Raw genomic sequence first — 25,913 nt, 5'->3', positions numbered from 1 at the left:
TTCTCTCTCCCTCTCTGTCTATCTGTATCGCTCCCTCTCAGTCTCTCTCCCTCTCAGGCTCTCTCCCTCTCAGCCTCTCTCCATCGACGTCCCTCTCCCTCAGCCTCTCTCCCTCTCAGTCCCTCTCCCTCAGTCCCTCTCCCTCTCAGTCTCTCTCTCCCTCTCTGTCTCTCACCCTCTCAGCCTCTCTCCCTCTACGTCCCTCTCCCTCAGCCTCTCTCCCTCTCAGACGTTCTTCCTCTCTCCCTCTCAGCCTCTCTCTCCCTCTCAGTCTCTCTCCCTCTCAGTCCCTCTCCCTCAGTCTCTCTCCCTCTCAGCCTCTCTCACCCTCTCAGTCTCTCTCCCTCTTAGTCTCTCTCGCTCTCAGCCTCTCTCCCTCTCAGTCCCTCTACCTCTCAGTCCCTCTCCCTCCCAGTCTCTCTCCCTCAGTCCCCCTCCCTCTCTGTCTCTCTCCCTCTCAGTCTCCCTCTCAGTCTCTCTCCCTCTCAGTCTCTCTCCCTCTCAGTCTCTCTCCCTCTCAGTCTCTCTCCCTGTCATTCTCTCTCCCTCTCAGTCTCTCTCCCTCTCAGTCTCTCACCCTCTCAGTCCCTCTCCCTTCGTCCCTCTCCCTCTCTGTCCCTCTCCCTCTCAGCCTCTCTCTCCCTCAGTCTCTCTCTCCCTCTCAGTCTCTCTCCCTCTCAGTATCTCTCCCTCTCACCCTCTCAGTCTCTCTCTCCCTCTCAGTCACTATCCCTCTCAGCCTCTCTCTCCCTCAGTCTCTCTCTCCCTCTCTGTCTCTCTCCCTCTCAGCCTCTCTCTCTCTCTCAGTCCCTCTTCCTCTCAGCCCCTCTCCCTCTCAGTTCCTCTCCCTCAGTCCCTCTCCCTCTCTGTCTCTCTCCCTCTCAGTCTCTCTCCCTCTCAGTCTCTCTCCCTCTAAGTCCCTCTCTCCCTCTCAGTCCCTCTCCCTCTCAGTCTCTCTCCCTCTCAATTTCTCTCTCCCTATCTGTCTCTCTCCCTCTCAGCCTCTCTCCCTCGACGTCCCTCTCCCTCAGTCTCCCTCCCTCTCAGCCTCTCACCCTCTCTTCCTCTCAGTCTTTCTCCCTCTCTGTTCTCCATCTCTCATCCTCTCTCCCTCTCAGCCTCTCTCTCCCTCTCAGTCTCTCTCCCTCTCTGCCTCTCAGTCTCTCTCCCTCTCATCCTCTCACACTCCCTTCCTCTCAGTCTTTCTCCCTCTCTCCCTCTCTGTCTCTCTCTCTGTCAGTCTCTCCCTCTCAATTCCTCTCTCATTCTCAGCATCTCTCTCCCTCTCAGTCCCTCTCCCTCTCAGCCTCTCTCCCTCTCAGCCTCTCTGCCTCTCAGTCTCTCTCCCTCTCAGTCCCTCTCCCTTAGTCCCTCTCCCTATCTGTCCCTCTCCCTCTCAGCCTCTCTCTCCCTCAGCCTCTCTCTCCCTCTCAGTCTCTCTCCCTCTCAGCCTCTCAATCTCTCTCTCCCTCTCAGCCTCTCTCCCTCTCAGTCCCGGTTCCTCTCAGCCCCTCTCCCTCTCAGTCCCTCTCCCTCTCAGTCCCTCCCCCTCAGCCCCTCTCCCTCTCAGTCTCTCTCCCTCTCAATTCCTCTCTCCCTCTTTGTCTCTCTGTCTCGCTCCCTCTCATCCTCTCTCCCTCTCAGTCTCTCTCCCTCTCAGCCTCTCTTCCTCGACGTCCCTCTCCCTCAGCCTCTCTCCCTCTCTGTCCCTCTCCCTCAGTCCCTCTCCCTCTCAGTCTCTCTCTCCCTCTCTGTCTCTTTCCCTCTCAGCCTTTCTCCCTCTACGTCCCTCAGCCTCAGCCTTTCTCCCTCTCAGTCTTTCTCCCTCTCTCCCTCTCAGCCTCTCTCTGCCTCTCAGTCTCTCTCCCTCTCAGTCCCTCTCCCTCAGTCCCTCTCCCTCTTTGTCCCTCTCCCCCTCAGCCTCTCTCCCTCTCTGTCCCTCTCCCTCAGTCCCTCTCCCTCTCAGTCTCTCTCTCCCTCTCTGTCTCTCTCCCTCTCAGCCTCTCTCCCTCTACGTCCCTCTCCCTCAGCCTCTCTCCCTCTCAGTCTTTCTCCCTCTCTCCCTCTCAGTCTCTCTCCCTCTCAGCCTCCCTCCCTCTCAGTCCCTCTGCCTCTCAGTCCCTCTCCCTCTCAGTCCCTCTCCCTCAGTCCCCCTCCCTCTCTGTCTCTCTCCCTCTCAGTCTCCCTCTCAGTTTCCCCCTCTCAGTCTCTCTCGCCCTCTCAGTCTCTCTACCTCTAAGTCTCTGTCCCTCTCCCTCAGTCACTCTCCCTCTTTGTCCCTCTCCCTCTCAGCATCTTTCCCACTCTGTCTCTCTCCCTCTCAGCCTCTCTCACCCTCTCAGTCTCTCTCCCTCTTAGTCTCTCTCCCTCTCAGCCTCTCTCACCCTCTCAGTACCTCTCCCTCCCAGTCCCTCTCCCTCGGTCCCCCTCCCTCTCTGTCTCTCTCCCTCTCAGTCTCCCTCTCAGGCTCTCTCCCTCTCAGTCTTTCTCCCTCTCAGTCTCTCTCCCTGTCAGTCTCTCTCTCTCAGTCTCTCTCCCTCTCAGTCTCTCTCCCTCTCAGTCTCTCTCCCTCTCATTCTCTCTCCCTCTCAGTCTCTCTCCCTCTCAGTCTCTCACCATCTCAGTCTCTCTCACCCTCTCAGTCTGTCTCCCTCTCAGCCTCTCTCCCTCTCAATCTCTCTCTCCCTCTCAGCCTCTCTCCCTCTCAGTCCCGGTTCCTCTCAGCCCCTCTCCCTCTCAGTCCCTCTCCCTCAGCCCCTCTCCCTCTCAGTCTCACTCCCTCTCAATTCCTCTCTCCCTCTTTGTCTCTCTCCTTCTCAGCCTCTCTTCCTCGACGTCCCTCTCCCTCAGCCTCTCTCCCTCTCTGTCCCTCTCCCTCAGTCCCTCTCCCTCTCAGTCTCTCTCTCCCTCTCTGTCTCTTTCCCTCTCAGCCTCTCTCCCTCTACGTCCCTCGCCCTCAGCCTCTCTCCCTCTCAGTCTTTCTTCTTCTCTCCCTCTCAGCCTCTCTCTCCCTCTCAGTCTCTCTCCCTCTCAGTCCCTCTCCCTCAGTCCCTCTCCCTCTTTGTCCCTCTCCGCCTCAGCCTCTCTCCCTCTCTGTCCGTCTCCCTCAGTCCCTCTCCCTCTCAGTCTCTCTCTCCCTCTCTGTCTCTCTCCCTCTCAGCCTCTCTCCCTCTACGTCCCTCTCTCTCAGCCTTTCTCCCTCTCAGTCTTTCTCCCTCTCTCCCTCTCAGTCTCTCTCCCTCTCAGCCTCCCTACCTCTCAGTCCCACTGCCCCTCAGTCCCTCTCCCTCTCAGTCCCTCTCCCTCTGTCCCCCTCCCTCTCTGTCTCTCTCCCTCTCAGTCTCCCTCTCAGTTTCCCCCTCTCAGTCTCGCTCACCCTCTCAGTCTCTCTACCTCTCAGCCTCTCTCCCTCTACGTCCCTCTCTCTCAGCCTCTCTCCCTCTCAGTCTTTCTCCCTCTCTCCCTCTCAGTCTCTCTCCCTCTCAGCCTCTCTCCCTCTTAGTCCCTCTTCCTCTCAGCCCCTCTTCCTCTCAGTCCCTCTCCCTCAGTCCCTCTCACTCTCTGTCTCTCTCCCTCTCAGTCTCTCACCCTCCCAGTCCCTCTCTCCCTCTCAGCCTCTCTCCCTCTCAGCCCCACTCCCACGCAGTCTCTCTCCCACTCAATTTCTCTCTCCCTCTCTGTCTATCTGTATCGCTCCCTCTCAGTCTCTCTCCCTCTCAGGCTCTCTCCCTCTCAGCCTCTCTCCATCGACGTCCCTCTCCCTCAGCCTCTCTCCCTCTCAGTCCCTCTCCCTCAGTCCCTCTCCCTCTCAGTCTCTCTCTCCCTCTCTGTCTCTCACCCTCTCAGCCTCTCTCCCTCTACGTCCCTCTCCCTCAGCCTCTCTCCCTCTCAGACGTTCTTCCTCTCTCCCTCTCAGCCTCTCTCTCCATCTCAGTCTCTCCCCCTCTCAGTCCCTCTCCCTCAGTCTCTCTCCCTCTCAGCCTCTCTCACCCTCTCAGTCTCTCTCCCTCTTAGTCTCTCTCGCTCTCAGCCTCTCTCCCTCTCAGTCCCTCTACCTCTCAGTCCCTCTCCCTCCCAGTCCCTCTCCCTCAGTCCCCCTCCCTCTCTGTCTCTCTGCCTCTCAGTCTCCCTCTCAGTCTCTCTCCCTCTCAGTCTCTCTCCCTCTCAGTCTCTCTCCCTCTCAGTCTCTCTCCCTGTCATTCTCTCTCCCTCTCAGTCTCTCTCCCTCTCAGTCTCTCACCCTCTCAGTCCCTCTCCCTTCGTCCCTCTCCCTCTCTGTCCCTCTCCCTCTCAGCCTCTCTCTCCCTCAGTCTCTCTCTCCCTCTCAGTCTCTCTCCCTCTCAGTATCTCTCCCTCTCACCCCCTCAGTCTCTCTCTCCCTCTCAGTCACTATCCCTCTCAGCCTCTCTCTCCCTCAGTCTCTCTCTCCCTCTCTGTCTCTCTCCCTCTCAGCCTCTCTCTCTCTCTCAGTCCCTCTTCCTCTCAGCCCCTCTCCCTCTCAGTTCCTCTCCCTCAGTCCCTCTCCCTCTCTGTCTCTCTCCCTCTCAGTCTCTCTCCCTCTCAGTCTCTCTCCCTCTAAGTCCCTCTCTCCCTCTCAGTCCCTCTCCCTCTCAGTCTCTCTCCCTCTCAATTTCTCTCTCCCTATCTGTCTCTCTCCCTCTCAGCCTCTCTCCCGTGACGTCCCTCTCCCTCAGTCTCCCTCCCTCTCAGCCTCTCACCCTCTCTTCCTCTCACTTTCTCCCTCTCTGTTCTCCATCTCTCATCCTCTCTCCCTCTCAGCCTCTCTCTCCCTCTCAGCCTCTCTCCCTCTTAGTCCCTCTTCCTCTCAGCCCCTCTTCCTCTCAGTCCCTCTCCCTCAGTCCCTCTCACTCTCTGTCTCTCTCCCTCTCAGTCTCTCACCCTCCCAGTCCCTCTCTCAGCCTCTCTCCCTCTCAGCCCCATTCCCTCGCAGTCTCTCTCCCACTCAATTTCTCTCTCCCTCTCTGTCTATCTGTATCGCTCCCTCTCAGTCTCTCTCCCTCTCAGGCTCTCTCCCTCTCAGCCTCTCTCCATCGACGTCCCTCTCCCTCAGCCTCTCTCCCTCTCAGTCCCTCTCCCTCAGTCCCTCTCCCTCTCAGTCTCTCTCTCCCTCTCTGTCTCTCACCCTCTCAGCCTCTCTCCCTCTACGTCCCTCTCCCTCAGCCTCTCTCCCTCTCAGACGTTCTTCCTCTCTCCCTCTCAGCCTCTCTCTCCCTCTCAGTCTCTCTCCCTCTCAGTCCCTCTCCCTCAGTCTCTCTCCCTCTCAGCCTCTCTCACCCTCTCAGTCTCTCTCCCTCTTAGTCTCTCTCGCTCTCAGCCTCTCTCCCTCTCAGTCCCTCTACCTCTCAGTCCCTCTCCCTCCCAGTCTCTCTCCCTCAGTCCCCCTCCCTCTCTGTCTCTCTCCCTCTCAGTCTCCCTCTCAGTCTCTCTCCCTCTCAGTCTCTCTCCCTCTCAGTCTCTCTCCCTCTCAGTCTCTCTCCCTGTCATTCTCTCTCCCTCTCAGTCTCTCTCCCTCTCAGTCTCTCACCCTCTCAGTCCCTCTCCCTTCGTCCCTCTCCCTCTCTGTCCCTCTCCCTGTCAGCCTCTCTCTCCCTCAGTCTCTCTCTCCCTCTCAGTCTCTCTCCCTCTCAGTATCTCTCCCTCTCACCCTCTCAGTCTCTCTCTCCCTCTCAGTCACTATCCCTCTCAGCCTCTCTCTCCCTCAGTCTCTCTCTCCCTCTCTGTCTCTCTCCCTCTCAGCCTCTCTCTCTCTCTCAGTCCCTCTTCCTCTCAGCTCCTCTCCCTCTCAGTTCCTCTCCCTCAGTCCCTCTCCCTCTCTGTCTCTCTCCCTCTCAGTCTCTCTCCCTCTCAGTTTCTCTCCCTCTAAGTCCCTCTCTCCCTCTCAGTCCCTCTCCCTCTCAGTCTCTCTCCCTCTCAATTTCTCTCTCCCTATCTGTCTCTCTCCCTCTCAGCCTCTCTCCCTCGACGTCCCTCTCCCTCAGTCTCCCTCCCTCTCAGCCTCTCACCCTCTCTTCCTCTCAGTCTTTCTCCCTCTCTGTTCTCCATCTCTCATCCTCTCTCCCTCTCAGCCTCTCTCTCCCTCTCAGTCTCTCTCCCTCTCTGCCTCTCAGTCTCTCTCCCTCTCATCCTCTCACACTCCCTTCCTCTCAGTCTTTCTCCCTCTCTCCCTCTCTGTCTCTCTCTCTGTCAGTCTCTCCCTCTCAATTCCTCTCTCATTCTCAGCATCTCTCTCCCTCTCAGTCCCTCTCCCTCTCAGCCTCTCTCCCTCTCAGCCTCTCTGCCTCTCAGTCTCTCTCCCTCTCAGTCCCTCTCCCTTAGTCCCTCTCCCTATCTGTCCCTCTCCCTCTCAGCCTCTCTCTCCCTCAGCCTCTCTCTCCCTCTCAGTCTCTCTCCCTCTCAGCCTCTCAATCTCTCTCTCCCTCTCAGCCTCTCTCCCTCTCAGTCCCGGTTCCTCTCAGCCCCTCTCCCTCTCAGTCCCTCTCCCTCTCAGTCCCTCCCCCTCAGCCCCTCTCCCTCTCAGTCTCTCTCCCTCTCAATTCCTCTCTCCCTCTTTGTCTCTCTGTCTCGCTCCCTCTCATCCTCTCTCCCTCTCAGTCTCTCTCCCTCTCAGCCTCTCTTCCTCGACGTCCCTCTCCCTCAGCCTCTCTCCCTCTCTGTCCCTCTCCCTCAGTCCCTCTCCCTCTCAGTCTCTCTCTCCCTCTCTGTCTCTTTCCCTCTCAGCCTTTCTCCCTCTACGTCCCTCAGCCTCAGCCTTTCTCCCTCTCAGTCTTTCTCCCTCTCTCCCTCTCAGCCTCTCTCTGCCTCTCAGTCTCTCTCCCTCTCAGTCCCTCTCCCTCAGTCCCTCTCCCTCTTTGTCCCTCTCCCCCTCAGCCTCTCTCCCTCTCTGTCCCTCTCCCTCAGTCCCTCTCCCTCTCAGTCTCTCTCTCCCTCTCTGTCTCTCTCCCTCTCAGCCTCTCTCCCTCTACGTCCCTCTCCCTCAGCCTCTCTCCCTCTCAGTCTTTCTCCCTCTCTCCCTCTCAGTCTCTCTCCCTCTCAGCCTCCCTCCCTCTCAGTCCCTCTGCCTCTCAGTCCCTCTCCCTCTCAGTCCCTCTCCCTCAGTCCCCCTCCCTCTCTGTCTCTCTCCCTCTCAGTCTCCCTCTCAGTTTCCCCCTCTCAGTCTCTCTCGCCCTCTCAGTCTCTCTACCTCTAAGTCTCTGTCCCTCTCCCTCAGTCACTCTCCCTCTTTGTCCCTCTCCCTCTCAGCATCTTTCCCACTCTGTCTCTCTCCCTCTCAGCCTCTCTCACCCTCTCAGTCTCTGTCCCTCTTAGTCTCTCTCCCTCTCAGCCTCTCTCACCCTCTCAGTACCTCTCCCTCCCAGTCCCTCTCCCTCGGTCCCCCTCCCTCTCTGTCTCTCTCCCTCTCAGTCTCCCTCTCAGGCTCTCTCCCTCTCAGTCTTTCTCCCTCTCAGTCTCTCTCCCTGTCAGTCTCTCTCTCTCAGTCTCTCTCCCTCTCAGTCTCTCTCCCTCTCAGTCTCTCTCCCTCTCATTCTCTCTCCCTCTCAGTCTCTCTCCCTCTCAGTCTCTCACCATCTCAGTCTCTCTCACCCTCTCAGTCTGTCTCCCTCTCAGCCTCTCTCCCTCTCAATCTCTCTCTCCCTCTCAGCCTCTCTCCCTCTCAGTCCCGGTTCCTCTCAGCCCCTCTCCCTCTCAGTCCCTCTCCCTCAGCCCCTCTCCCTCTCAGTCTCACTCCCTCTCAATTCCTCTCTCCCTCTTTGTCTCTCTCCTTCTCAGCCTCTCTTCCTCGACGTCCCTCTCCCTCAGCCTCTCTCCCTCTCTGTCCCTCTCCCTCAGTCCCTCTCCCTCTCAGTCTCTCTCTCCCTCTCTGTCTCTTTCCCTCTCAGCCTCTCTCCCTCTACGTCCCTCGCCCTCAGCCTCTCTCCCTCTCAGTCTTTCTTCTTCTCTCCCTCTCAGCCTCTCTCTCCCTCTCAGTCTCTCTCCCTCTCAGTCCCTCTCCCTCAGTCCCTCTCCCTCTTTGTCCCTCTCCGCCTCAGCCTCTCTCCCTCTCTGTCCGTCTCCCTCAGTCCCTCTCCCTCTCAGTCTCTCTCTCCCTCTCTGTCTCTCTCCCTCTCAGCCTCTCTCCCTCTACGTCCCTCTCTCTCAGCCTTTCTCCCTCTCAGTCTTTCTCCCTCTCTCCCTCTCAGTCTCTCTCCCTCTCAGCCTCCCTACCTCTCAGTCCCACTGCCCCTCAGTCCCTCTCCCTCTCAGTCCCTCTCCCTCTGTCCCCCTCCCTCTCTGTCTCTCTCCCTCTCAGTCTCCCTCTCAGTTTCCCCCTCTCAGTCTCGCTCACCCTCTCAGTCTCTCTACCTCTCAGCCTCTCTCCCTCTACGTCCCTCTCTCTCAGCCTCTCTCCCTCTCAGTCTTTCTCCCTCTCTCCCTCTCAGTCTCTCTCCCTCTCAGCCTCTCTCCCTCTTAGTCCCTCTTCCTCTCAGCCCCTCTTCCTCTCAGTCCCTCTCCCTCAGTCCCTCTCACTCTCTGTCTCTCTCCCTCTCAGTCTCTCACCCTCCCAGTCCCTCTCTCCCTCTCAGCCTCTCTCCCTCTCAGCCCCACTCCCACGCAGTCTCTCTCCCACTCAATTTCTCTCTCCCTCTCTGTCTATCTGTATCGCTCCCTCTCAGTCTCTCTCCCTCTCAGGCTCTCTCCCTCTCAGCCTCTCTCCATCGACGTCCCTCTCCCTCAGCCTCTCTCCCTCTCAGTCCCTCTCCCTCAGTCCCTCTCCCTCTCAGTCTCTCTCTCCCTCTCTGTCTCTCACCCTCTCAGCCTCTCTCCCTCTACGTCCCTCTCCCTCAGCCTCTCTCCCTCTCAGACGTTCTTCCTCTCTCCCTCTCAGCCTCTCTCTCCCTCTCAGTCTCTCCCCCTCTCAGTCCCTCTCCCTCAGTCTCTCTCCCTCTCAGCCTCTCTCACCCTCTCAGTCTCTCTCCCTCTTAGTCTCTCTCGCTCTCAGCCTCTCTCCCTCTCAGTCCCTCTACCTCTCAGTCCCTCTCCCTCCCAGTCCCTCTCCCTCAGTCCCCCTCCCTCTCTGTCTCTCTGCCTCTCAGTCTCCCTCTCAGTCTCTCTCCCTCTCAGTCTCTCTCCCTCTCAGTCTCTCTCCCTCTCAGTCTCTCTCCCTGTCATTCTCTCTCCCTCTCAGTCTCTCTCCCTCTCAGTCTCTCACCCTCTCAGTCCCTCTCCCTTCGTCCCTCTCCCTCTCTGTCCCTCTCCCTCTCAGCCTCTCTCTCCCTCAGTCTCTCTCTCCCTCTCAGTCTCTCTCCCTCTCAGTATCTCTCCCTCTCACCCTCTCAGTCTCTCTCTCCCTCTCAGTCACTATCCCTCTCAGCCTCTCTCTCCCTCAGTCTCTCTCTCCATCTCTGTCTCTCTCCCTCTCAGCCTCTCTCTCTCTCTCAGTCCCTCTTCCTCTCAGCCCCTCTCCCTCTCAGTTCCTCTCCCTCAGTCCCTCTCCCTCTCTGTCTCTCTCCCTCTCAGTCTCTCTCCCTCTCAGTCTCTCTCCCTCTAAGTCCCTCTCTCCCTCTCAGCCTCTCTCCCTCTCAGCCCCTCTCCCTCTCAGTCTCTCTCCCTCTCAATTTCTATCTCCCTATCTGTCTCTCTCCCTCTCAGCCTCTCTCCCTCGACGTCCCTCTCCCTCAGTCTCCCTCCCTCTCAGCCTCTCACCCTCTCTTCCTCTCAGTCTTTCTCCCTCTCTGTTCTCCATCTCTCATCCTCTCTCCCTCTCAGCCTCTCTCTCCCTCTCAGTCTCTCTCCCTCTCTGCCTCTCAGTCTCTCTCCCTCTCATCCTCTCACACTCCCTTCCTCTCAGTCTTTCTCCCTCTCTCCCTCTCTGTCTCTCTCTCTCTCAGTCTCTCCCTCTCAATTCCTCTCTCATTCTCAGCATCTCTCTCCCTCTCAGTCCCTCTCCCTCTCAATTCCTCTCTCCCTCTTTGTCTCTCTGTCTCGCTCCCTCTCATCCTCTCTCCCTCTCAGTCTCTCTCCCTCTCAGCCTCTCTTCCTCGACGTCCCTCTCCCTCAGCCTCTCTCCCTCTCTGTCCCTCTCCCTCAGCCCCTCTCCCTCTCAGTCTCTCTCTCCCTCTCTGTCTCTTTCCCTCTCAGCCTTTCTCCCTCTCCGTCCCTCACCCTCAGCCTTTCTCCCTCTCAGTCTTTCTCCCTCTCTCCCTGTCAGCCTCTCTCTCCCTCTCAGTCTCTCTCCCTCTCAGTCCCTCTCCCTCAGTCCCTCTCCCTCTTTGTCCCTCTCCCCCTCAGCCTCTCTCCCTCTCTGTCCCTCTCCCTCAGTCCCTCTCCCTCTCTGTCTCTCTCTCCCTCTCTGTCTCTCTCCCTCTCAGCCTCTCTCCCTCTACGTCCCTCTCCCTCAGCCTCTCTCCCTCTCAGTCTTTCTCCCTCTCTCCCTCTCAGTCTCTCTCCCTCTCAGCCTCCCTCCCTCTCAGTCCCTCTGCCTCTCAGTCCCTCTCCCTCTCAGTCCCTCTCCCTCAGTCCCCCTCCCTCTCTGTCTCTCTCCCTCTCAGTCTCCCTCTCAGTTTCCACCTCTCAGTCTCTCTCGCCCTCTCAGTCTCTCTACCTCTAAGTCTCTGTCCCTCTCCCTCAGTCACTCTCCCTCTTTGTCCCTCTCCCTCTCAGCATCTTTCCCACTCTGTCTCTCTCCCTCTCAGCCTCTCTCACCCTCTCAGTCTCTCTCCCTCTTAGTCTCTCTCCCTCTCAGCCTCTCTCACCCTCTCAGTACCTCTCCCTCCCAGTCCCTCTCCCTCAGTCCCCCTCCCTCTCTGTCTCTCTCCCTCTCAGTCTCCCTCTCAGGCTCTCTCCCTCTCAGTCTCTCTCCCTCTCAGTCTCTCTCCCTGTCAGTCTCTCTCTCTCAGTCTCTCTCCCTCTCAGTCTCTCTCCCTCTCAGTCTCTCTCCCTCTCATTCTCTCTCCCTCTCAGTCTCTCTCCCTCTCAGTCTCTCACCATCTCAGTCTCTCTCACCCTCTCAGTCTGTCTCACTCTCAGCCTCTCTCCCTCTCAATCTCTCTCTCCCTCTCAGCCTCTCTCCCTCTCAGTCCCGGTTCCTCTCAGCCCCTCTCCCTCTCAGTCCCTCTCCCTCAGCCCCTCTCCCTCTCAGTCTCCCTCCCTCTCAATTCCTCTCTCCCTCTTTGTCTCTCTCCTTCTCAGCCTCTCTTCCTCGACGTCCCTCTCCCTCAGCCTCTCTCCCTCTCTGTCCCTCTCCCTCAGTCCCTCTCCCTCTCAGTCTCTCTCTCCCTCTCTGTCTCTTTCCCTCTCAGCCTCTCTCCCTCTACGTCCCTCGCCCTCAGCCTCTCTCCCTCTCAGTCTTCCTTCTTCTCTCCCTCTCAGCCTCTCTCTCCCTCTCAGTCTCTCTCCCTCTCAGTCCCTCTCCCTCAGTCCCTCTCCCTCTTTGTCCCTCTCCCCCTCAGCCTCTCTCCCTCTCTGTCCGTCTCCCTCAGTCCCTCTCCCTCTCAGTCTCTCTCTCCCTCTCTGTCTCTCTCCCTCTCAGCCTCTCTCCCTCTACGTCCCTCTCTCTCAGCCTCTCTCCCTCTCAGTCTTTCTCCCTCTCTCCCTCTCAGTCTCTCTCCCTCTCAGCCTCCCTCCCTCTCAGTCCCACTGCCTCTCAGTCCCTCTCCCTCTCAGTCCCTCTCCCTCTGTCCCCCTCCCTCTCTGTCTCTCTCCCTCTCAGTCTCCCTCTCAGTTTCCCCCTCTCAGTCTCGCTCACCCTCTCAGTCTCTCTACCTCTAAGTCTCTCTCCCTCTCAGTCTCTCTCTCCCTCTCAGTCTCTCTCCCTCACAGTGTCTCTCCCTCTCAGTCTCTCTCCCTCTCAGTCTCTCTCACCCTCTCAGTCTCTCTCCCTCTCAGCCTCTCTGCCTATCAGTCCCTCTCCCTCTCTGTCCCTCTCCCTCTCAGCCTCTCTCTCCCTCAGTCTCTCTCTCCCGCTCAGTCTCTCTCCCTCTCAGTCTCTCTCCCTCTCACCCTCTCAGTCTCTCTCTCCCTCTCAGTCTCTCTTCCTCTCAGCCTCTCTCCCTCTCAATCTCTCTCTCACTCTCAGCCTCTCTCCCTCTCAGTCTCTCACCCTCTCAGTCTCTCTCCCTCTCAGCCTCTCTCCCTCTCAGTCCCTCTACCTCACAGCCCCTCTACCTCACAGTCCCTCTCACTCAGTCCCTCTCACTCTTTGTCTCTCTCCCTCTCAGTCTCTCTCACCCTCTCAGTCTCTCTACCTCTCAGCCTCTCTGCCTATCAGTCCCTCTCCCTCTCTGTCCCTCTCCCTCTCAGCCTCTCTCTCCCTCAGTCTCTCTCACCCTCTCAGTCTCTCTATCCCTCTCAGTCTCTCTCCCTCTCAGCCTCTCTCCCTCTCAATCTCTCTCTCACTCTCAGCCTCTCTCCCTCTCAGCCTCTCTCCCTCTCAGACCCTCTACCTCACAGCCCCTGTCCCTCTCAGTCCCTCTCACTCAGTCCCTCTCACTCTTTGTCTCTCTCCCTCTCAGTCTCTCTCCCTCTCAGTCTCTCTCCCTCTCAGTCCCTCTCTCCCTCTCAGCCTCTCTCCCTCTCAGTCCCTCTCCCTATCAGTCTCTCTCCCTCTCAATTTCTCACTCCCTCTCTGTCTCTCTGTCTCGCTCCCTCTCAGCCTCTCTCCCTCTCAGTCTCTCTCCCTCTCAGCTTCTCTCCCTCGACGTCCCTCTCCCTCAGTCTCCCTCCCTCTCAGCCTCTCACCCTCTCTTCCTCTCATCTTTCTCCCTCTCTGTCCCTGTCTCTCTCAGCCTCCCACCCTCTCAGCTTCTCTCTCCCTCTCAGCCTCTCTCCCTCTGCCTCTCAGTCTCTCTACCCTCTCATACTCCCTTCCTCTCAGTCTTTCTCCCTCTCTCCCTCTCTGTCTCTCTCTCTCTCAGTCTCTCCCTCTCAATTCTTCTCTCATTCTCAGCATCTCTCTCCCTCTCAGTCTCTCACCCTCTCAGCCTCTCTCACCCTCTCAGTCTCTCTCCCTCTCAGCCTCTCTGCCTCTCTGTCTCTCTCCCTCCCAGTCCCTCTCCCTTAGTCCCTCTCCCTATCTGTCCCTCTCCCTCTCAGCCTCTCTCTCCCTCAGCCTCTCTCTCCCTCTCAGTCTCTATCCCTCTCAGTCTCTCTTCCCTCTCACCCTCTCAGTCTCTCTCTCCCTCAGTCTCTCTCCCTCTCAGTCTCTCTCCCTCTCAATCTCTCTCTCCCTCTCTCCCTCTCAGTCCCGGTTCCTCTCAGCCCCTCTCCCTCTCAGTCCCTCTCCCTCAGCCCCTCTCCCTCTCAGTCTCTCTCCCTCTCAATTCCTCTCTCCCTCTTTGTCTCTCTGTCTCGCTCCCTCTCATCCTCTCTCCCTCTCAGTCTCTCCCTCTCAGCCTCTCTTCCTCGACGTCCCTCTCACTCAGCCTCTCTCCCTCTCTGTCCCTCTCCCTCTGTCCCTCTCCCTCTCAGTCTCTCTCTCCCTCTCTGTCTCTCTCCCTCTCAGCCTCTCTCCCTCTACATCCCTCTCCCTCAGCCTCTCTCCCTCTCAGTCTTTCTCCCTCTCTCCCTCTCAGCCTCTCTCTCCCTCTCAGTCTCTCTCCGTCTCAGTCCCTCTCCCTCAGTCCCTCTCCCTCTTTGTCCCTCTCCCCCTCAGCCTCTCTCCCTCTCTGTCCCTCTCCCTCAGTCCCTCTCCCTCTCAGTCTCTCTCTCCCTCTCTGTCTCTCTCCCTCTCAGACTCTCTCCCTCTACGTCCCTCTCCCTCAGCCACTCTCCCTCTCAGTCTTTCTCCCTCTCTCCCTCTCAGTCTCTCTCCCTCTCAGCCTCCCTCCCTCTCAGTCCCTCTGCCTCTCAGTCCCTCTCCTTCTCAGTCCCTCTCCCTCAGTCCCCCTCCCTCTCTGTCTCTCTCCCTCTCAGTCTCCCTCTCAGTTTCCCCCCTCTCTGTCTCTCTCGTCCTCTCAGTCTCTCTACCTCTAAGTCTCTCTCCCTCTCAGTCTCTCTCTCCCTCTCAGTCTCTCTCCCTCACAGTCTCTCTCCCTCTCGGTCTCTCTCCCTCTCAGTCTCTTTCCCTCTCAGTCTCTCGCCCTCTCAGTCTCTCTCACCCTCTCAGTCTCTCTCCCTCTCAGCCTCTCTGCCTATCAGTCTCTCTCCCTCTCTCTTAGTCCCTCTCCCTCTCTGTCCCTCTCCCTCTCAGCCTCTCTCTCCCTCAGTCTCTCTCTCCCGCTCAGTCTCTCTCCCTCTCAGTCTCTCTACCTCTCACCCTCTCAGTCTCTCTCTCCCTCTCAGTCTCTCTCCCTCTCAGCCTCTCTCCCTCTCAATCTCTCTCTCACTCTCAGCCTCTCTCCCTCTCAGTCTCTCACCCTCTCAGTCTCTCTCCCTCTCAGCCTCTCTCCCTCTCAGTCCCTCTACCTCACAGCCCCTCTCCCTCTCAGTCCCTCTCACTCAGTCCCTCTCACTCTTTGTCTCTCTCCCTCTCAGTCTCTCTCCCTCTCAGTCTCTCTCCCTCTCAGTCCCTCTCTCCCTCTCAGCCTCTCTCCCTCTCAGTCCCTCTCCCTATCAGTCTCCCTCTCAATTTCTCTCCCTCTCTGTCTCTCTGTCTCGCTCCCTCTCAGCCTCTCTCCCTCTCAGTCTCTCTCCCTCTCTAGCTTCTCTCCCTCGACGTCCCTCTCCCTCAGTCTCCCTCCCTCTCAGCCTCTCACCCTCTCTTCCTCTCAGTCTTTCTCCCTCTCTGTCCCTGTCTCTCTCAGCCTCCCTCCCTCTCAGCTTCTCTCTCCCTCTCAGCCTCTCTCCCTCTCTGCGTCTCAGTCTCTCTACCCTCTCATCCTCTCATACTCCCTTCCTCTCAGTCTTTCTCCCTCTCTCCCTCTCTGTCTCTCTCTCTCTCAGTCTCCCTCCCTCTCAATTCCTCTCTCCCTCTCTGTCTCTCTCGCTCTCAATTCCTCTCTCCTTCTCAGCCTCTCTCTCATTCTCAGTCTCTCTCCCTCTCAGCCTCTCTCACCCTCTCAGTCTCTATCCCTCTCAGTCTCTCTCCCTCTCAGCCTCTCTCCCTCTCAGTCCCTCTCCCTCTCAGTCCCTCTCCCTCTCTCCCTCTCCCTCAGTCCCCCTCCCTCTCTATCTCTCTCCCTCTCAGTCTCCCTCTCAGTCTCTCTCCCTCTCAGTCTCTCTCACCCTCTCAGTCTCTCTCCCTCTCAGTCTCTCTCCCTCTCAGTCTCTCTCTCCCTCTCAGTCTCTCTCCCTCTCAGTCTCGCTCCTGCTCAGTCTCTCACCCTCTCAGTCTCTCTCACCCTCTCAGTCTCTCTCTCCCTCTTAGTCTCTCTCCCTCTCAATCTCTCTCCCTCTCAATCTCTCTCTCCCTCTCAGCCTCTCTCCCTCTCAGTCTCTCACCCTCTCAGTCTCCCTCCCTCTCAGCCTCTCTCCCTCTCAGTCCCTCTTCCTCTCAGCCCCTCTCCCTCTCAGTCGCTCTCCCTCAGTCCCTCTCCCTCTCTGTCTCTCTCCCTCTCAGTCTCTCTCCCTCTCTGTATCTCTCCCTCTCAGTCTCTCTCCCTCTCTGCCTCTCTCCCTCTCAGTCCCCCTCTCCCTCTCAGCCTCTCTCCCTCTCAGCCCCTCTCCCTCTCAGTTTCTCTCCCTCTCAATTTCTCTCTCCCTCTCTGTCTCTCCGTCTCGATCCCTCTCAGCCTCTCTCCCTCTCAGTCTCTCTCTCCCTCTCAACCTCTCTCCCTCGACGTCCCTCTCCCTCAGCCTCTCTCCCTCTCAGTCCCTCTCCCTCAGTCCCTCTCCCTCTCAGCCTCTCTCTCCCTCTCAGTCTCTCTCCCTCTCAGTCCCTCTCCCTCAGTCCCTCTCCCTATTTGTCCCTCTCCCTCTCAGCCACTCTCCCACTCTGTCTCTCTCCCTCTCAGTCTCTTCTTCCCTCTCAGTCTCTCTCCCTCTCAGTCGCTCTCCCTCTCAGCCTCTCTCACCCTCTCAGTCTCTCTCCCTCTCTGTCTCTCTCCCACTCAGCCTCTCTGCCTCTCAGTCTCTCTCCCTCTCAGTCCCTCTCCCTTAGTCCCTCTCCCTCTCTGTCCCTCTCCCTCTCAGTCTCTGTCTCCCTCTCAGTCTCTCTCCCTCTCAGTCGCTCTCCCTCTCAGCCTCTCTCGCTCTCAGTCTCTCTCCCTCTCAGTCTCGCACCCTCTCAGTCTCTCTCCCTCTCAGTCTCCCTCCCTCTCAGTCTCTCTCTTCCTCTCAGTCTCTCTCCCTCTCAGTCTCTCTCCCTCTCAGCCTCTCACCATCTCAGTCTCTCTCCCTCTCAGTCTCTCACCCTCTCATTCTCTCTCCCTCTCAGTCTCTCTCCCTCTCTGTCTCTCTCCCCTCAGTCTCTCTCCCTCTCAGTCTCTCTCCCTCTCAGTCTCTCTCCCTCTCAGTCCCTCTCCCTTAGTCCCTCTCCCTCTCTGTCCCTCTCCCTCTCAGTCTCTGTCTCCCTCTCAGTCTCTCTCCCTCTCAGTCGCTCTCCCTCTCAGCCTCTCTCGCTCTCAGTCTCTCTCCCTCTCAGTCTCGCACCCTCTCAGTCTCTCTCCCTCTCAGTCTCCCTCCCTCTCAGTCTCTCTCTTCCTCTCAGTCTCTCTCCCTCTCAGTCTCTCTCCCTCTCAGCCTCTCACCATCTCAGTCTCTCTCCCTCTCAGTCTCTCACCCTCTCATTCTCTCTCCCTCTCAGTATCTCTCCCTCTCTGTCTCTCTCCCCTCAGTCTCTCTCCCTCTCAGTCTCTCTCCCTCTCAGTCTCTCTCTCCCTCTCAGTCTTTCTCCCTCTCTCCCTCTCAGTCTCTCTCCCTCTCTGTCTCTCTCCCCTCAGTCCCTCTCCCTCTCAGTCCCTTTCCCTCTCAGTCCCTCTCCCTCAGTCCCTCTCACTCTCAGTCCCTCTCGCTCAGTCCCTCTCTCCCTCTCAGTCTCTCTCCCTCTCAGTCTCTCTCCCTCTCAGTCTCTCTCTCCCTCTCAGCCTCTCACCCTCTCAGTCTCTCTCCCTCTCAGTCTCTCACCATCTCAGTCTCTCCCCATCTCAGTCTCTCTCCATCTCAGTCTCTCTCACCCTCTCAGTCTCTCTCTCCCTCTCAGTCTCTCTCCCTCTCAGTCTCTCTCCCTCAGCCTCCATCATTCACCCAGAATGAGAGAAATTGTTGAAGAGAGAGAAAGGGGAGAGTGAGGGAAACAGGAGACATGGGGGTGGGGATGGGGGTCTCTGTCACACCCTGTGGGGATTCCCTGATTTGGGAATAGAAATGAATTCTGGGTGGCGATTATAAAAAGTCTCCTGAAGGAATGGACAGCTGATTTCCATAGTGGAAAGAGGGCAGCGACGTGATGACTTTGCATTTTTCCCTGTGGCTGTCTCTCTGTCACTCTGTGTCTGCGTCATTTTCTCGTTCTGTCAATACCTATCTGACTGCCTGACTCTGTCTCTCTCTTTGCCTCTCTCTCTCCCTCTGTCTCTGCGCAGTTTCTCATTCTGTCTCTCTCTCTGACTGCCTGACTCTATCTGTCTGTCTCTCTCTGACCTTCTGACTTTGTCTGTCTCTGTCTGTCTCTCTCTCTCCCCCAGTCGGTCTGTCTCTACCTCTCTCTGACTGCCTGACTCTATCTGTCATTAAGGGAGAGAGCGACAGAGAAAGTGACGCACAGAGAAAGAGGTAGACAGTGAAAGAGAGGGATAGAGTGAGAGGACACTTTGAGAGCAACAGGGACACAGTGGGAGAGAGGGGCAGAGAGAGGTGGGCACACGGAGAGAGTGAGGGATACACACAGAGAAAGAGGTACACAGCGGGTCAGGATCTGAGGTTTCGGGGACGTGAGTGGGTCAGGATGTGAGGATTAGGGCACATGAGGGTGTGATGGTGTGAGGGTGCCAGGACGTGAGGCATTCAGGACATTAGGGTTATCAAACTGACCGTTTTCATTCAATCCAAATTGTTTCTTTATAAATTCTAATCTCAGGAATTGACATCAGAAGATTTCAGTGAAAAATCTGCCTGTGAACAACAAGTAAAATATGAAGTGAAACTTTGCAATGAGCTTTGTTTGTCTGCCCAGGAATCTTCTCTCTAAATGGGAGCAGAAATGAAGTTGTGTTTAACTCACATTCTGTGATTTCTTGCTGGTTTTTACTCATTCTATGGAAAGCCTTCCTAAGGCGACAGACGAATGGTTATTCCCAACAGGTCAGAAATTCAGAGGGAATCAAATGTGAAACAAAGACAGAAATAAGGACAGGACATTGCTGAATCTGTTGTTATCTGCTGAATTAACATAACCATAGACAGGACAAGTGTTACCTTTGCAGACACGGGAAACACACCGAGGGGGACATTCCTGACAGAAAGTCGGGGGTGGGGACTGCACACAGGTCACTGAGGAGATCTCAGTCCAAACTGTTTCTAATCATTTCCTAATACTATTTTAAATTATGATTCAATCCTATTGGGAGGGGAATGAGTGAAAGAGAGATAGGGCAGATGCAGTATAACATGGATAAATGTGAGGTTATGCACTTGGGTAGAAAAAATAAGAACGTCCCTGTCTAATAATTACATTTAATCCCATTTTCCGGCCTGCTCAGTTAACAACACTGGTGTGGGGAAGGCCAAGGTTTCACTGAAGTCACATTCTGTGTGTGTGGGGCTGAGCAGCAAGGAGATCAGCATCTCTTGTCACTCATTTACATGTCAATAGAGAGCTGTCCTCTGAGACAGACATTCCACACATGGCAGAGACTAGGGGTGGAGTCTGCTCACAGCTCACTGAGATATATCTGTGTCTGAGGGACTTCAGTTCTCAAACCAAAAACCCACGACACTGAAAACATTACCCCTCTGCTTCAGTGTGTGTGTGTGTGTGTCGCTGGGTGTGTCAATCTGTCTGTTTTGAGCTGTGCATTTTGGGTGTTGACATGTTGCTGATTGGCTCGAGATTAGAAATGTTGGACTCCTGTTGTGCTGTTTTGTATATTTTTTTAAATGTCCCTGTTATTGTCTTTATAACCAATTTTATCTCCTTTTTTTCTCCAGAGGCATCTTTATTTGGAAAACTGGAAGGAGGTTGGGAATCCAGTGAGGAGGACGAGGGAGTGTGAATTCTTCCCGAGGGAGCGCTGGCTGAGGCCTGTTCCGCAGGCTTCACCCGGGTTATTACCCTGACTGAGGTTTAATTTTAATATTGGAGGGATCAAAGAGAGTGAGGGAGGGAGACATAAATATGTATAAGAGGTACAGAGAGACTGCGAGAAACACAAGAGAAGGGGATTTTCACAGTAACTTCATTGCAGTATTAATGTAAGCCTAATTGTGACAATAAAAAGATTTTGAGTATTAATTGTCTCTCAATCTTTTTTAACCTCTGGTTGAAAGCTGTGACTTATTTGTATTCGGATGTTGCTGAGGAGTTGTAAAACTGAAAAGGGGACCCTGGGCTCTCGCTGTATTAAATAGTTTCAATCTTTTCCAGTGGTTTAGTTAATTTTCTCCCTCTTTTTCCCAGGAATTTGAATTGTGAAAGACTGCAATGTGAGCAGGAATCTTGGGGCAAAGGCTATTCTCCAGAGGACAAGTGGATGGACTGAGGCCTACTCCACAGGCCGCACTCACGTGAGTTGTCTCTTTATTGCCACCCCGGCCTTGCACTTAGACACAAACACATTAACCCTTTGGTGGGCGGCAAAGAGTAAAATACAAATCTGGAATATGAAGCTGTCTAATTTTGTTCCAAAATGACAGGGGTTATATTAATTCTGAGCATCCCAGGGGTGGGCTGCTGGGGGTGGGGGGTGGGGGGGGGGGGTGTCATTTCACTGTTTCAGCCAATCTCTGCAATCTGGGAGAGAGAGCGAGAGAAATCTCAGATCAGAAACTCTGAACTCAATTTTGAAAGTGGTCATCATTTGTTGGGCTCTCCCTGTGCACAGGTTGCCTTCAGAATTCACAAAATTAACGATAGTGGGGTCACTTTTAAATTGAATCCATTGACTGTAAAGTAATCTCGATTGCCCGGAATTAAAGTCCCTTAACTTGAAGCGGGTATAATTCTGGAATGAAGCCTGTGTTTTAGGCCGAGACACAAGTTTTTTTTTTAGAAAATACAGCACAGAACAGGCCCTTCGGCCCACGATGTTGTGCCGAACCTTTGTCCTAGATTAATCATAGATTATCATTGAATTTACAGTGCAGAAGGAGGCCATTCGGCCCTTTGAGTCTGCACTGGCTCTTGGAAAGAGCACCCTACCCAAACTCAACACCTCCACCCAACACAAGGGGCGATTTTGGACACTAAGGGCAATTTTTCATGGCCAATCCACCTAACCCGCACATCTTTGGACTGTGGGAGGAAACCGGAGCACCCGGAGTAAACCCACGCAGACACGGGGAGGATGTGCAGACTCCGCACAGACAGTGATCCAAGCTGGAATCGAACCTGGGACCCTGGAGCAATGAAGCAATTGTGCTATCCACAATGCTACCGTGCTGCCCTTAAGAACAAATAAATCTACACTATATCATTTAACCGTAATCCATGTAACTATCCAATAGCTGCTTGAAGGTCCCGAATGTTTCCGATTCAACTACTTCCACAGGCAGTGCATTCCATGCCCCCACTACTCTCTGGGTAAAGAACTTACCTCTGACATCCCTCCTATATCTTCCACCTTTCACCTTAAATTTATGTCCCCTTGTAATGGTTTGTTCCACCCGGGGGAAAAGTCTCTGACTGTCTACTCTTATCTATTCCTCTGATCATCTCATAAACCTCTACCAAGTCACCCCTCATCCTTCTCCGTTCTAATGAGAAAAGGCCTAGCACCCTCAACCTTTCCTCGTAAGACCTACTCTCCATTCCAGGCAACATCCTGGTAAAGTATGAGGGTGAAATTAAATTCGCAGGAGGTCATTTGAATTCAGTTTGCTGTGGTTATGAATGTTGGATTCCTGTGTGTGACCCTGTCTCTCTTCCGTTCTCCTTCCCAACTATTAGAATGAGAGTGAGAAAGAGAGAGAGAGTACAGAAAGAGTGTGGGGCTGGGGGGTAATGGAGATTAGAGAGAGGGAGAGGAGAAAGAAAGAGAGGGTGGAGGGAGAGGGAGGTCGTGAAAAAGAGAGGCTTTCTCTCCCTTTCTGTCTTCGTTCCATTCTTGCCTCTCTCTCTCTCTCTGTCTCCCCTGCTTTCTGCCTCTATCTGTCCATTTCTCTCCAGCTTTTTAGTGTCTCTTTAAACCTTTAATCGAAGAAAACCACCCCACAAACTGCAATGGGGAGTCTCATCACATCTTTCTGGGGATACCCTGATTAGAGAAATAAATAGAAATAAATGCTGGGAGGGTGATGAGGGATAACGAGGGAGACAGAAATATGAATGAGAGGGATAGAGAGACCGAATGAGATAGCGAGAGAGAGAGAGAGAAAGAGAAACACAAGGGAAACGGTAACTATCTCTCAATCATTTTTATCCTGTGGTTTATAACTGAGATTATTGTAGGTGGATGTTGCTGAGAGTGTGTGTGACTGAGAGGGGGAATCTTGGCCTCTTGCTGTGCTACAAGTTTAAACATTTTCCTGCGTTTTAGTTAATTTTCTCCCTCTTTTCCCAGGAATTTGAACTTTGAAGACTGCAATGCGACCAGGAATCTTTGGACAAAGGCTATTCTCCAGAGGACAAGTGGATGGACTGAGGCCTACTCCACAGGCCGCACTCACGTGAGTTGTCTCTTTATTGCTGCCCCGGCCTTGCACTTAGACACAAACAAATTAACCCTTTGATGGGCGGCAAAGAGTAAAATACAAATCTGGAATATGAAGCTGTCAAATATTGTTCCAAAATAACAGAGGTTATATTAATTCTGAGCGTCCCGGGTATTTGTGGTGGGGTAGGGGATAGGGGGGGAGGGGAGAGGGGGGGGGGACGATTTCACGGTTTCAGCCACTCGCTGCAACCTGGTAGCAAATGTAAACGACACTCAACACTGCCGACTGCACCTTCTGGGATCTTTCTGTGTGCCAATGGATTTCGTTTTAGAAAGGTTTTTCTTCACTTTAAGAGGCAGTTTAAGTCTTTCACATGACACGGCGGTGGGGGTGGGGTTGTTAGGTGCAGTGGGGAATGGGGCACCCAGCAGGTGTGAGGGGGGGGGGAGGAAGGACAGTGTCCCATCGGTTAGGTCCAGGTAGCTGCCGCTGTGGGATCTTGTGTTCACTCACAGGCCTGTGGCCTTTTACGCGCAGCAACAGTGACCACAACTCTTACAATAAAATAGCTCTCCCAGTGTTTGCGTGGGTTTCGCCCCCACAACCCAAAGATGTGCAGGCTCGGGGGACTGGCCACACGGAATTGTCCCCGAATTGGAAAAAATGAATTGGGCACTCTAAATTTATAAAAATAAATAAATAAATCTACAGTCCCTACTTCTTTAAAAAAAACAATGAAATAGCTCACAGACTGCAAAGTGGGTTTGAAGGTCTCGAATGTAAAAGTTTTAAACTTGAGTGGTTGCGAACGAGGGAGTTAATGAACCCTTCCTGCTGCACTGACGGGATATTCAGCCAGATCTCATAGCCGCTGAGGGAGAAATCCACCATCAGAAACTCGGAACTCAATTTGGAAAGTGTCACCATTTTGGAGATCTCCCCGTGCACAAGTTGCCTGCAGAATTCCGGAAATGAAACAACAGTGGGGTCACTTTAATAATGAATCCATCGACTGTAAAGCAATCTCGAATTATAGTCCCTTAACTTGAAGCGGGGATAATTCTGGAATAAAGCCTGTGTTTTAGGCCGAGATTTAAATGTGAGGGTGAAATGAAATTGACGGGGCCATTTGAATTCAGTTTGCTGTGGTAGTGATTGTTCGATTCCTGTGTGTGACCCTCTCAGTCTCTCCATCCCTCTCAGACCCTCACCCTCTCAGTCTCTCTCCCTCTCAGCCTCTCTCTCCCTCTCAGTCTCTCTCTCCCTCTCAGTCTCTCACCCTCTCAGTCTCTCACCCTCTCTCTCCCTCTCAGTCTCTCCCTCTCAATCTCTCACCCTCTCAGTCTCTCCCTCCCTCTCAGTCTCTCACTCTCTCTCTCTCTCCCTCTCAGTCTCTCCCTCTCTCAGCCTCTCCCGCTCCCTCAAAGCCTCTCCCCCTCTCAGCCTTTCCCTCCCTCTCAATCTCTCACCCTCTCAGTCTCTCCCTCTCTCTCTCCCTCTCAGTCTCTCACCCTCTCAGTCTCTCCCTCTCAGTCTCTCCCTCTCAGCCTCTCTCTCCCTCTCAGTCTCCCTCACCCTCTCAGCCTCTCTCTCCCTCTGAGCCTCTCTCACCCTCTCAATCTCTCTCCCTCTCAGTCTCTCTCTCGCTCTGTCTCTCTCCCTCTCAGCCTCTCTCTCCCTCTCAGTCTCCCTCACCCTCTCAGCCTCTCTCTCCCTCTATGTGTCACTCTCCCTCTCAGTCTCTCTCTCCCTCTCAATCTCTCTCCCTCTTAGTCTCTCTCCCTCTCAGTCTCTCTCCCTCTCAGCCTCTCTCACCCTCACAGCCTCTCTCACCCTCTCAGTCTCTCTCCCTCTCAGCCTCTCTCTCCCTCTCAATCTCTCTCCCTCTCAGTCTCTCTCTCCCTCTCAGCCTCTCTCACCCTCTCAGTCTCTCAACCTCTCAGTCTCTCTCTCCCTCTCAGCCTCTCTCACCCTCAGTCTCTCTCGCCCTCTCAGCCTCTCTCCCTCTCAGCCTCTCTCCCTCTCAATCTCTCTCCCTCTCAGCCTCTCTCACCCTCTCAGCCTCTCTCTCCCTCTCAGTCACTCTCCCTCTCAGCCTCTCTCTCCCTCTCAGTCTCTCTCCCTCTCAATCTCTCTCCCTCTCAGCCTCTCTCACCCTCTCAGCCTCTCTCTCCCTCTCAGCCTCTCTCACCCTCTCAGTCTCTCTCCCTCTCAGCCTCTCTCTCCCTCTCAGTCTCTCTCTCCCTCTCAGCCTCTCTCCCTGTCAGCCTCTCTCACCCTCTCAGTCTCTCTCCCTCTCAGCCTCTCTCTCCCTCTCAGCCTCTCTCTCCCTCTCAGTCTCTCTCTCCCTCTCAGTCTCTCTCATCCTCTCAATCTCTCTCCCTCTCAGTCTCTCTCGCCCTCTCAGTCTCTCTCCCTCTCAGCCTCTCTCTGCCTCTATGTCTATCTCTCCCTCTCAGCCTCACCCTCTCAGTCTCTCTCTCTCTCTCAGCCTCTCTCTCCCTCTCAGCCTCTCTCTCCCTCTCAGCCTCTCAGTCTCTCTCAACCTCTCAGTCTCTCTCCCTCCTGAGACAGTCGATTTGAAAATGTCCTGAGACAGCCCTGTCCTGTCCTGAGACAGTCGATTTGAAAATGTCCTGAGACAGCCCTGTCCTGAGACAGTCGATTTGAAAATGTCCTGAGACAGCCCTGTCCTGTCCTGAGACAGTCGATTTGAAAGTGTCCTGAGACAGCCCTGTCCTGTCCTGAGACAGTCGATTTGAAAATGTCCTGAGACAGCCCTGTCCTGTCCTGAGACAGTCGATTTGAAAATGCCTCCAGAGGGAAAGAGAGGGGGTGTGGGATAAATTCCCAGTCTCACTCTTCCCCACCGCATCCCCCTCCCCTCACCGAGCCTCCCTCTCCAGCTATTCCCCTCTATATTTCCTCTTCCAATAAAATGATAAAAACACCAATGTGATTTGTCGTTATTTGAATGGGGAGGCTGGTTAAGGTGGGGAATGTGTGTGTGAGTGGGGGTGGGGTGTGTGGGGGTGTTGGTGGGGTGTGTGTGTGGGGGTGGGGTGTGTGGGGGTGGGGTGTGTGTGTGGGGGTGGGGTGTGTGGGGGTGGGGGTGGGGGTGGGGGGAGGGGTTGTTCAGAGAGCCGCAGGATCTGGGCTGGGCTCCTGTCTCCATCATGTTTATTTTCTGTGGGATCCTGCTGTGCGCACTGCAACATGTAACCATGAACGTGTCGACGTCCATCATGTTGCCGAGGAGCTGGAATTGAAGTTGTAAATGTGAGGCTGTGTAAGGGACTGTCTTTAATCCCGGAATATCTCCTGTGCTGAAGACGGACTGATTAGTGAAGTGATGGGGAGGGGGGTGCGTGTGTGTGGGGAGAGGTGGGGGGTTAATTCAGCTCGCTGAGTTCTCCAAAGTCTCCAGCCCCCACCCCCCCCCCCCCCCGCCCCACTGTCAGTGGAAAGAGAGGCTTCCATTGAATCAGAGAATTTCCCAATCGCACGGTGCCCGTGTGTAACTGTGATTAATGTCACGGTTCCTTGTGAAAGTCCAGGGGACCATTTGAATCGAATTTAACTGAGTTTCTGCTTGTCCCACTCTCAGTCTCTCTCCCTCTCTCTCAGTCTCTCTCCCTCTCTCTCAGTCTCTCTCCCTCTCTCTCAGTCTCTCTCCTCTCTGTCTCTCTACCTCTCTCTGTCTCTCTCCCCCTCTGTTCCGCTCCCTCTCAGCCTCTCTCCCTCTCAGCCTCTCTCCCTCTCAGTCTCTCTCCCTCTCAGCCTCTCTCCCTCTCAGCCTCTCTCCCTCTCAGCCTCTCACCCTCTCTCCCTCTCAGCCGCTCTCCCTCTCAGCCTCTCTCCCTCTCGCCCTCTCTCCCTCTCAGACTCTCTCCTTCTCAGCCTCTCTCCCTCTCAGCCTCTCACCCTCTCTCCCTCTCAGCCGCTCTCCCTCTCAACCGCTCACCCTCTCTCCCTCTCAGCCTCTCCCCCTCTTCCTCCCTCTCAGTCTTTCCCCCTCTCTCCCTCTCTGTCTCTCTCTCTCTCAGTCTCTCTCCCTCTCAATTCCTCTCTCCTCAGCCTCTCTCTCCCTCTCAGCCTCTCTTACCCTCTCAGTCTATCTCCCTCTCAGCCTTTCTGCCTCTCAGTCTCTCTCCCTCTCAGTCCCTCTCCCTTAGTCCCTCTCCCTCTCTGTCCCTCTCACTCTCAGCCTCTCTCTCCCTCAGTCTCTC

General features: G+C 55.2%; 1 long non-coding RNA gene across 2 annotated transcripts in view; it reads left to right on the top strand.

Annotated features, from left to right (window-relative positions):
• The window catches only part of LOC140399717 (uncharacterized), a 31,693-nt gene extending 9,968 nt beyond the window's left edge, over positions 1–21,725 (top strand). Inside the window, exons 5-7 of one of the 2 annotated variants that reach the window (XR_011937810.1) lie at positions 19,021–19,154; positions 19,490–19,596; positions 21,591–21,721. This is a non-coding gene — a long non-coding RNA (uncharacterized lncRNA). Of the gene's footprint in view, positions 1–19,020; positions 19,597–21,590 lie in introns of both variants that reach the window. The other variant, XR_011937809.1, reaches the window with a different exon arrangement.
• The last annotated feature ends 4,188 nt before the right edge of the window (positions 21,726–25,913 follow it).

The sequence above is a fragment of the Scyliorhinus torazame genome, chromosome 23, assembly GCF_047496885.1.
Source record: "Scyliorhinus torazame isolate Kashiwa2021f chromosome 23, sScyTor2.1, whole genome shotgun sequence".
NCBI lineage: Eukaryota > Metazoa > Chordata > Chondrichthyes > Carcharhiniformes > Scyliorhinidae > Scyliorhinus > Scyliorhinus torazame.
The sequence above is the reverse complement of the archived record's forward strand: the minus strand, read 5'-3'. Positions and strand labels throughout refer to the sequence as shown.